A 13,018-nucleotide genomic window follows, 5' to 3' on the forward strand; every position below is an offset into this window, starting at 1 on the left:
TCATGTAGTGTTACTAATATGGACGGTATATAAAATATGACTTCATGTAGTGTTACTAATATGGACGGTATATAAAATATGAATTCATGTAGTGTTACTAATATTGACGGTATATAAAATATAACTTCATGTAGTGTTACTAATATGGACGGTATATAAAATATAACTTCATGTATGCGTTACTAATATGGACGGTATATAAAATATAACTTCATGTATGTGTTACTAATATGGACGGTATATAAAATATAACTTCATGTAGTGTTACTAATATGGACGGTATATAAAATATGACTTCATGTATGTGTTACTAATATGGACGGTATATAAAATATAACTTCATGTATGTGTTACTAATATGGACGGTATATAAAATATAACTTCAAATAAGCGTCACTAATATAAAAGGAATGTAAAATATAAATTCATCTATTGTTATGAACGGTTTATAAAATATTTTATCAATGTGTTATAATGTCGACAATTAATATATCTATGAAGTATTAACTCAATTTTATGTTATTTGTTACTAATATCGTCAGTATATGAAATATATATTCATCTGTGTTACAAATGCCGACAGGATATATATGTATAAATTATCAGACTCAATTGTGTGTTTCTAATATCATCAATATATGAAATATAAATGCATCAGTGTAACTAATGCCGACAGTGTATACAATATAACGTATCAACTAAATAATTTGTTACTGATGTCGAGAGTATATAACTACAAATCCATATTACTGTTACAAAAGTACATTGTCGCGCCGAGTGTAGTCAAGCGTGATATCAGACCTCCCCTAGAACATGGGTGCGAGGCGTGGAGGCGGCGGGGGATGATGTATAATGGGTTAGTTGTTTACCCGCCGATAACACCGTTAGTCAACTTATGTTGATTGTCAACCTTGCTGATGACGTTAAATAACGGAAATGTTCATTTATCTCATCTCAATTCGCCTATATGGAGTATTATCAAGTTCCAGTGGTGTTAAAACGTACCGTATACAGACTCATATCGGTATTTACTAATGTCGAAAATATAAGAATTAGACCCATTTAAGTGGCAGTTAGTCAAAGGTATCTTAGCCTTTGGTATAAGATCAATAAACTGTCAAATAATATTGTTTGTTAACACTAAGAATATCCCGCTGGTTTGATCCCAAGTTTAATGGTAGAGAAAGGTTCTATTGGTACATAATCCTAGAAAATATTTGTGCAGAATGAGGGAGCGAGCATGAGTTTGTAAAAGATATAGGCCGCTCTTTCTTATTTTAGTGAGGATTGCTCATGCCAAATGTTTCGGTTATATTATGTATGACGCTGTCAGCATGAAGCGCAAACCGTACAAACTAGTGTTTTTTTTTTAGGATTTCAGCATCTCATTTTTTATATCGTAGACAAGCATGCGCCATTCAAGGAAAAGCGTGTTAATTACCATACCATTCCTGAGTGGTGGAACAATGACATCAACATGGGTATTCATATAGGGAATAAACATTTAAAAAATGGCAACAGCCAAATGCACAAAAAGTACAAGTACGATCAGGAATGTAAAGAAAAACTACTTTCTGAAGAATTCAAGCAAATACTACTAGATACTTAAAAAAAAAACCACCTTCGTCCTCAAACTGAAAAACAATCTCCAACCTTCATAGAATTGAAGATTAAGCTATAACAGACACAGACATTAGCAATGTCTGTAACCAACATTTTTCTAATGAATCTAAACAGTATATACAGAACATTTGAATACACTTAAACAGTTCACCGAAGAAACCTAAGGGTGCCTCCTTCGATATACATAAAATGGATGACAGTTTGATGATTGTGTTTGGCCGATAGACACTCCAAAAGCAAATGAACTTTTTAATACAGGGGCTTTTTTTTTTTAAATGTTGTACCAAATATATTGCACGTGTAATTTGCAAATTGATGAATTTCAATTTTGAAACTAATACTTTTCCACGTCTTTTGAATGCTGCTAAAGTAAGCTCCCATTTTTTAATAGGGAAGAAGTAGTAACTATAGACCAATATCAGTACCGGGTACTATCGATTCCATCCAAATGTCTAGAAAAACATATTCATCAACATCTCTACAACATATTATGCAGTCATGAACAAATCTTAGAAAGCAAATCATGTTTTAGATCACAGTAATCCAGTCAGACTGCATTGACGAAAATACCAAATATATAGTATATTTCTATCGGCAAGGGATACTGAACATGGGTTCTATTTTAAGACTATAGAAAAGCGTTTTACCTTGTAGACCACAAACTGTTACTTGCTTAATTAGACTAATATGGCTGTACGATCCACAATATGTTATTTTCCAAAAGTAACACCAATGACCATTTTCAAACAGTTCAGTTCAAAAACTTTCTAAGCGATCCTCAACCTTTCATAGTCGGTGTCCCCCAGGGCTCAATACTAGGGGCGCTAATGTTCATCTCGTATGTGAATGATTTACCTTTGATCACAAAAAATCTACAATAAACATGAATGCCGATGACACAGTAACTAACACCTTGAAAAAAATCCATTGAAAACATCAATTGCAACATAAATAATGATGTTAAACTAATTCAACTTGGTGTGATGTAAACAAAATGTGTGTCAACACAGTGAAAAACTTCAGTTATGTTAACTGCAACATCACAAAAGAAATTTAGACAAACAGAACAACTCTATCTAAATATATAATTTAAAAATTGAAAATATGAAGCAAGAAAAAACTTCTTGGGGTTACTACTGATGATTGTTTATCTTAGGAAAAACATCAAAAAAGTTATCTTTCCAAATGAGACGTATTCGACCATTCCTTGTCTCATTTACTACAACTGTTTCATTAACCCCCAAATCGACTTCCGTTCTACTATATGGGGAATGCTTCACAGAATCACATCGTCAAGTTTGAAACTCCAAAAATGTGCTACCAGAGTTATTTCAAAATGTGATTTTAATACACATTCAGCAGACATGTTTAAAAAATATTTTATATTTAATAATACTTTTTTTTATCTAGCGAAAGCAAAGTCTTTCTTTGATAAAGCACTGGACGAAATCTGAATGCATACAACCCAACATAACTAAGAACGAAGAGAAATAATTTATGTGACTTGCTAACCTATAGCATAATTAATTAAAATTAAAATATTTAAAAATAAAATCGTTTCTTTTATGATCACAAGATCGTTTAGATGCTTTGCAGTACTAACTCCTTCAAACAGACAGATGCTTTGATGTGAACAAAGATGGCGACCTGAAGCTGCCAGGTGGTTTGGATTAGAATTAAATTGCGTACATTCCGGCAAGTAAACATTGTACAATATGCCTGGGGGGTCAGATCATCTAATTTAGTCAAGATGTATTAAAAATTGGTGTTGTTTAGTCGCTACGGCCATTAACATAAAAATCGGATTATTAAATTATAAATATTTATTAAATTATTTTGTAAAAGAGTGAAAATCCTTCTCCTTCCCGGTATTGTTATAAAATACAGTTTGATATATGGTTTCACTGTGAGAGACAAGCAAATCACTAATAACAAAGCTTCTGGTGATAACAAATATATTAAGGGCAATAGAACGAGGAAAGGTGTCTAATCCTTTTGGCGGAAGATTTAGTTTCCTTAAGGCGAAATACCTCTAAGGGCGTTGTATTACGTGAACATCTGGAACTATACGGTTGTTCAAACGTTCCTTACCATTACAACTAAGGTTAATTTTTCCCAACAACCATTCTAATAGGCCCAATGGTAGCAATTGAAAATCAATATGCCAATGCATTTTCTTTTCAACTATACCAACGATTTTATCACTAAGAATACGGAGTAAGGATGACAACTTTTTTTAAAAGCAGCAAATCTACATAGAAAACCAAAGAAAGAGAGCATTTTGAACGGTGAAGGATGAATTGATATAGTAAAATAGATTACACACATATTGCGATTGATTCGTTATTTAAGCACATACCATGGATACGAGGCTATATTCGATATAGGTTCTGGGAGGTGCATGTTGATGGCCACAAGCTGATTAGTCACCGCTAAAATTTCATAATGCAATCGTTTATTTTCTGCGATATGAGTGTTGACTTTTCATGAGCTGCAAAAGTTTTCCCTCCGATCGTTGTCAATATTCTTGTTCCCATTTTGAGGAAAGAATTTACTTGAATTTGACCAAGATTTATTACTAGGTTCTTTTTGACATATATCGATTTTTTTTTCGGTTGCCTTCCATGAATCAACGTGTAAGGCTGTTAACATCACTGACGGTTTTACGGAATGCACGATATTAATTATGCAATGACATTAATATCACGTTTAACAAATGAACAAGAGGCCTAATGGCCTTAACGGTCATATGACTTTCATCGAAGTTTACAATTATGCTTTGAATATAAAAAATGATTAACAAGAACTTTGAACAATAGGTAAAAACATTTACACATTAAGATATTGAAATGGATAGTCTAACTTTACTGCTTGTCTGGTAAGCAATCTTGTATAAACCTTTAGTGTATTTTGAAATTTAAAGCCAAGTCGGTGATGCCTTGCATATGAATTACGGTAATGTTTCGCTTTTGAGACCCTGTCCCTCTTTCCCGAGGGGTCGCACCTGTCACATTTTTATACAATATGATTATCTTTTCACAGTACTGTTTCACACCAAATGGCAGAAATCCACTCAAGATGTTTAGGAGTAGGATTTTAAAGCAAAATTACGGCAAAGTTTCCCTTTAAAGGCCCCGCCACTCGGGCTCCAGGGGTCACAACAGCCTCATTTATAAAAAATATAATTGGCCTCCCCAATGATGTTTACGCCAAATTTGGATGTTATCTACCCTAGGATTAAGAAGGAGCAGGGTTTTAAAAGGGCTGTTTTACACCAAAAGTCTAATGTCACCTGTTCCAATAAGTTTACCCAATCCGTGCCGCTGCTCAATGATAATGATGGATATGGATTTAGAGTTATAATTTTGTCAACTTAAAAAAAAACATTTTTTTAGATTATTGCATCATTAACATATCTTATTTTAGTATATAATCTTCTAAAGCAACGTGTTTACGTGAATGATAACAATTTTTTTTGTATCAATAGTTTGTCACTTTCATTTAGGTGTTTGTCAAGAGGTATTTTATCATACTTTAGAAAAGAAGTTACTTCATTTGCCCCCTGAACTATGGTTGCGTTCTATATAAAGTGTATATTTATGCTTTTAAAGAAAGTTAGAAATACAGAACAAGAAAACTTCATCACAACAAAATAAAGTATGTTAACGACACACACAAAAACATAAGTCATGCGGCTTACATAAATTTTCCTCGTGTTTCCCTCTTTAGATGGTGTATTGATTTTAAAGATGTGATGTTTTAAAACAAGTTAACAAACATCACACCTGCTGACCTCATGCTTCTTTCGCCGTCTAAAGAAATCTTAGGTTATATCTTTCTACCAAACTAATTGGCAGAAAACTGGTACTTGATTATTTTTTAATAATGCAAAATTTTTTCATTGCGAATTTGTTTTGGACTTTCTTCGTCTTTCTAATAAAATGATAGCGGGTTTCCTTGCTATTTGATATGGGTTTTAAGAATGAAGAATTTACTGGTATACACGTAACCAGGGTGTTAACGTGGGTAACTTTTTCTTTGATCAGATTGCATATTCTAAATGTAGACACGCTAAACTTTAATGTAGGTATCTAGACTGATTTTTCTCTATATTGAAATGAATAATGCGTGTGTTTATCCTAGATTATTGTTTACATACTTTTCATCATCAGGTGAAGCTCCAGATAAAGACCATGAATGCAAAGGTGTGGACCGTGAAACTGCAGCTAAGTATATTGACGGTGAATGTTGGATTACTCATTAATCATCAAACAGAAATATGGAGAAAATTGATGAACTGATGCGTGAATGTACATGTATTAACATATTCAAATAATTATGCACACGAATTAACAAACGTTAACTAACTTATTGGTAAGATTAAAGCAACTTTATTAATGAACACTAAATGATCGAATTACTGCTTTTATACAAAGACACCTGATCTAATTCCAAATAAATAAATCGCAATTTTACATACATGATGATACAATACAATTATTTTGGAACTTTACACGAGGAAGTATTGTAAAATTGTATTGTTATAACGAAGTGATATGTCATCAAAACAGCTATAGACATATATATCAAACTGTAGTATGGCCATGTCGGCCATCGGCAATAGTCCATTACTGCTGTAAATAAATTGAAATTCACAAATATTTGGTTAGAAACTGTCAGTATTATGGAACTACAGCGGGTCCCGAGATAAAGCCTGAGTCTCGGCTTCGCATTTTAACCCCCCCCCCCCCCCCTCCCCCCTTCCCCTGTTAATCAAGTCCAACTGTTTTCTTATAATTGTTCGTGTTTTCTCTATGAAGGTCATTACTTTATTCCGGAAAAAAGAAAAACAGAAAAAATATAGTATTGTATTCGAGCGAAATTGTATAGAAAGGCTATTATTTTTCTGATTTAAATAAAATATTATATCTGAAAAAATATCAAAAGTTCATATTACATGTAAACTAACAGCAGCATTTTTTCAACTACTCGACAACAGCATTTCGATAATTATTAGGTTATTTTGTTAAACGTCCTATTAGCAGCCATGGTCATTTAAGGAAGTGCCAGGTTTCGGAGGTGGAGGAAAGCCGGAGTAACCGGAGAAAAACCACCGATCTACGGTCAGTGCCATGCAACTGTCCCACATCTTAACAACTCGGCCATCGCGGCCCCCTATTTCGGTAAGGATCAGTAGTTAAGTAAAAAAAACTAATGTACTTGTGGCTTATCCTTTGTCTCTATTTGGCAATAAATTATATATTTAATGTCAAAGTTAAACACGTCAAACATGTAGACATATTATCGAGGCAATGGGTCACTTTCACCAAAGCCGTATATTGATTACATAGTTATTATTTCGGTTTATTTTCCGTTATGTACCAAAATATCAGTTTTTTCTAGTAGATAGGGCCCACTTTTGATTAAAACTACTGAACCCTATACCGATAAGTAACATAATAGTATACTGTAAAGGAGATATCCTTTGTCATTTCACAAAATTTATACTAAGTATTTCATTACATGTTTATAAAAAAAAGGATGAACAATGTAATATCAATGATTTAATTAGATTTGTTTATAAATACACAGTAACATGGAGAAGCAGATAAATATAAGATATATAAACATACGTCACTACACCATTAAATTACAACAAAATGTAAAAAAGATTATTGTGTTAGTATAAACTGAAATTGTACACTCTTTGTATCACATATTTATTTTAAAACCGGGACCATCAAGCCACATTCGTGTATTAAGAAAAAGTCAGTTATTTGTTTTATTCATTAATGTCAAAGTATTAAAATAAAAGGTACCTTCTATAATTTACATTTGTCAAGTTTCATTATATTATTTTTAATCCCTTCTAGATTTCCACGCCTTTAACCCCTAGAATCACTAAAAAGTCCTAGGAGGAAGAAACCGGGGTAGTTACAGTTTTAATCCTCAGTTCGGTCGTTCTGTATTGAATACTCAATTCGTTAATGTATTTTGAAGCTTATTTTCAAAATGCCCCATTTGATGTCAAACAAACCTCAGAACCGTATCTTTTCATGTAAAGCAACTTCTGCCTCAATATACACCCAAACCTTATAATATTAGAAGTGTTCGCGGTACTATAAGTATGTTGTTTAATCTCTTAATTTATTTGGCAAACACTTAAAGAAATGTCATCGTTGATGTCTTTTCCAATAAAGCACGATCGTTTTCTCTGTTCATTTGAATTGAAGATAAACATTATGCTTTCCAATATGTACACTCAATACGACTCTTGGTCAATGAGTTTTATTTTTTTTTCTTTAAACAGCAAGGAAAAGTCTTAGAAAAGAACACTATTACGAAACATAAAGAAAAGACTTAGAAAAAAAAATTATGAAAACAGGAAAGAAAAGTGTTAGAAAACAGCAATATTAGAAAACAGGAGAAAATTCTTAGAAAAGAACAATATTAGAAAACAGGAAAGACCAGTATTAGATAAAACATTCTGCTATCTAATGACTGTAAATCCGATCCAATAATCTGTCACATTTATTTTGTTAGTAACCTTTTAGAAATAATCTGAAATTAACATCAAACATTTGTTTCACAAATTGTAGCATGCAATTATATTTCTTTAAAAAAATATACCATATACATGATTCGTGAAAACCTTGAACACCAATTACATGATATGTATAAGGCAGTGACTCTCCATTAGGTATGATATGATACTATAGAAATGTAAGAGAAGAACTATTACAAATATCGTAATTTATTTTAAAACTACGTTAAGAAAAATATCAGAAATGCAGAAATATCGCCAGAAAACAATAAGTAGGTATTCAATTTAATTTTTGATAATTTGAATCTTTATAAGATTTTATCTTAGTACAACAAAACCAATATAACAAAATAAAACACATAATACAGACATAAGCATTTCAAATTTACCATCTTATACATGAAAAAAATATCAAAAGACACATACTATGTAAATATTTGGTTGATATTAAAACAATATCACAATAACTTATTATAGGAAAATTGGATTTATTCAAAGAACTACAAGAAGAGCTACAATCTATACAAGGATTTTATAAGATTTAGGATGCAGATTTTTAATTACGGTCATGGAAGAATGTATGTTCGTGTTTCGAATAAGGATATAGATCATACGTATTTATTATAAAGTATATATCATCTATATCTGTAAAGAGAATCGTTGAAAACAATAATGGCATATATATTTTGTAAAATTAATCTGAAGTGATACGTTGTTTTTATTTTTTGTTTTATTGTTATTATTATTTGTTCTTAATTCACTTGATATCTCCTACCAAATCACTAAAACATCTTTTTTATGACAAGAAACGATTCGCTATACGGTATAATGATAACATTCTTCATATTGATGTTAAATAGCTTTAAAAATGTTAAAAACTGAATTATTTGCATAAGTGTTAAAGCGGAAAAAAACCAGTTTTTAAGAGATTGTTAAAAAATATTTTCCATTGAATAATGATAAGTCGATAAAATTACCTTCTTTGCTGCCCCGTCTGCATTCTCCTCTGTCGTCTGCCATTGTTTGCTAACACCAACTGATGCACACGACTATAGCTAATTGACGTAAATACCGGGAAACAGATATTGTGTTTGACTTTATTTCATTTTGCCCTCGTGTTAGCATTTAGCAGAGCAATGAGATCGTACTTGGAACATCCCACGTGCATTTCTTTGACCCTGTTTGACCCCGTTTTAATCAAACAGCAGGCGTTCTCGGTGATAATTATTACTTCTGTCTATGCGTGACATTTGACCGAGCAGATGAATATGGAGTGCGCATGCCTGTAGAGAAGCTGCAAATCGGAGAAGAGAAATATAAACTGTTCATTGTAATACGTCTGAATATTAATTTTGAAGCGTTAACATACATGCGAGAACTGCAACATCGCATAGCGACGGCTCTGATTGTCAAACGCTCTGAGAGATTTCATTACGCCAAGACTATCATCAACGCCATAGAACTGACCTTTACATTAATTCTCGTGTATCAACCGCACATTCATTATTTAGAATATTCTCGATTCATTGCGATAGATATGTCGAAGTATCTCTTAATTGTGTAGTATTAAACAAAGATGATGTAGAATGTCATCAATGAATATTGTATGTGTGTATCTTTTTATATAATATTTTAAACTTTAAAAAACTACCAGAGTGGTGACTCTTCATTGTATGACCAAACGTTGGCGGTATCCCATTAATATCTTGCGGTTATTGGTATTATATCAGCAATGTTATTCCTTGTTGTTAGTAAGATAATGTATGTATCTCTCATTTTAGCTTTGTTTACATTATATAGTTATATAGACGTGGTTACCACCAAACATCCCCCCCCCCCCCCCCCCCCAAATATCCCATTTAATACTCCTTCATTTCCGTCTTCGGGTTAGTCTGGTTTGTAATTTGGATAATTTTTGTGAATATTGGGCCAGAAGACGAAAAACGAGTGTGTATTCTGAACGGATGTCACTATTGGTGATAAGAATTCAGACGTGAAATACAGGGTAACCTCGGGGACTGAATGGTCACACCATCTGTTCGTAAGTTTGTTAATAATTATTATTGTACGTTGGAAAATAATTGCCGTGGAACCATTCAACCGATTTAGATAGAATTTCAAAACAAAACATGAAACAGTCAAGCATTGTGAATATAAATGGCAATTTTCATCGATCACAATTAACAAGTTATTGAAAGAAAAAAAGGTTAACATAATTAATTACCACAAAACACAAAAACATAAGTATTTGATAATGAGAAATATATACAGTTTTTGTTAACAAAAAAAACCTGGTATGAAATCTTTCCAATTCAATTTAGATATAGACAATCGTATGGATTTGAAAACTTTCGGCCAAAATGTCGACCACTTGGTATTTTGTTGCCATCGTGCTCAATATAAGATGACACTATTCAAATCGGGCTCCATATAAGGTGATAGTATTCGAATCATGCGCCATATATGGTGATAGTATTCAAATCGTGCTCCATATAAGGTGATAGTACTCAAATTGTGCTACATCAAACGTGACAGCGCTCAAATCGGATCGCCAAACAAGCATACATTGATGGTTATATGAAAAGAATATCGAAGGATGTTTCAAATAGAAATTTTCCCATCCGAACCTCACGTGAACTATGATTACAACGTTCTGACAGTTTATACAGTCTAGATTATTTCTTTCAGATGAAGACAAAATCATCAGAGCTCGCACGCGCCATTTTAACATCGTAAACAACATAACAGCATTCAAGATATTGAAATATTTCATGACTTGAGCGTATTTGATTTTATATAAAAAACATGAAAATGAGGACATCTGTTAGAATGGAAATACACGTATATTTCGTCATTAGTTGTGGCTTACAGCGGTGGGATAACATTCAAACTATTTCATGCGTAGTCATCACCGTTATCTCTTTTGATATTAGATTACAAAAAGTAAGAAGGAGCGTAGATAACTAAGATATAATACAATTAAGAGTTGCGTTAGATTAGTACATATAAACTCAAGAAAGAGGTGTAGTTGTTAGGTTATTTTTGTCTCGTCGGGTTGGCGTCCACACAAACGTTTTAAACAGCGCAAACTTCCGGTATATAAAGGTGAATTAATTACATGTATGAGATTTGATGTTATCGATAGCTCTATTTTACAAACACTTTTACACTCGTGTTTAGCATGTTACTTATAATGAACAGCACACTTTTTTTCAACTTTTATGATGTATTAAAGCAAAACAATGGGCGATCTCTATTATATATACATGTATATATATAAAAAAATAAAAGTTCAAATATTTCAGCAATGCATTTATCTGCTTTGGCACATATTGATTACTTACATTTAATAAAAGTCTTTTTCGACAACATATGCATTTGTCTTGGTAGGTGGCAAAAATAACATGTCATTACTTGTGTGTTGCTAAACACGAATGTATTATCAGATTTAAGTACTTTTTTTTTTGTTTAGTAACATATGCATGAATTAATATAAAATCAATATTGATATGCTTCCTTCTATCGCCGGCTTTAGGAAGAGGTTTGAGCACTACATTGGAATAGAAGAATGCATAGACAAAACCATGATTTCCAGAAGAAATGGGTGCATTTAAGTGATCTAATGTGTCTATAAACTTGTCCAAATATCATATTGTCAATGTCATAGATTTGATAATCGTCGAGTGATAGTTGCATCAACAGAATGAAAGTGCGAGTGAAAGGAGATGTCTTTAATTGTTTAGAAAAATGCCAAATTTTGTTTTGAGACTTGGTATTTTGCCCATATACTGATATTTCTACAATTACTTTAAAGAATTACTCACATGTTATTGTATAAATGATTTGGTACATTGGCCTAAATGAATACATTCATAACAACATGGTAATACAATGGATCATATTTGCAAAAGGTACATATCAGCTTATTTTAACTCTTTCAAATCTAACGCCAGAGGTGTAGCAATATTATTAAATAATAATTCGGAAATTAAGGTAAAAAGAGAAAAAAAGGACTTGACAGGTAATTTTCTGGCTCTAGATATTTTATTAGAAGGTTTTAGACTTACTTTAATTACACTCTATGGACCTAACTCTGATACTCCAAGATTTTATGAAATATTAACTGACACTATTGAAGAATTTGGGAATGAAAACTATATAATATGTGGAGATTTTAATTTGGTCTTAAACCCAGAGTTCGATTATGACAGTAGCTACAAATCTATCAATAACCGGAAAGCCAGAGAGAAAGTTTTGGAAATTATTGAAAACTACTCATTAGTTGATATTTATAGGGAGTTACATTCTGATAGTAGAAGGTATACATGGAGGAAGAAAACCCCAATTAAACAGGCTAGATTGGATTTTTTCCTTTTATCAGACAATCTGTTATCTAGTGTCAATAGCTCAGGTATAGAATCTGGATATAGGTCAGACCATTCATTCCCAACAGTAAATTTAAAATTTAACGAATTCAGACGGGGGAGGGGGCTTTGGAAATTTAACACATCCTTATTATACCATGAAGAATATTTACAACTAGTTAAACAAACTATTTTGGATATAAAAACTCAATATTGTCTTCCAGTTTACAACCTTAACAGTATTGCCAACATTCCTGATACAGATTTACAGTATGTAATTAATGATCAACTCTTTCTTGAAATTTTGTTAATGGAAATTAGGGGGAAAACAATATCTTATTCATCTTATAGAAAGAAACAACAAACTCAGACTGAAAATAACCTAAGACAAGCCATTCAAGATATTGAAGAGCAGGAACAGGTAGATGTGGAAGAACTTGAAAGAAAGAAAAAGGAATTAGAAAATATCAGGCTTAATAGGATTAAG

The sequence above is a fragment of the Pecten maximus genome, chromosome 9 (genome assembly GCF_902652985.1).
Source record: "Pecten maximus chromosome 9, xPecMax1.1, whole genome shotgun sequence".
NCBI classification, from domain to species: domain Eukaryota; kingdom Metazoa; phylum Mollusca; class Bivalvia; order Pectinida; family Pectinidae; genus Pecten; species Pecten maximus.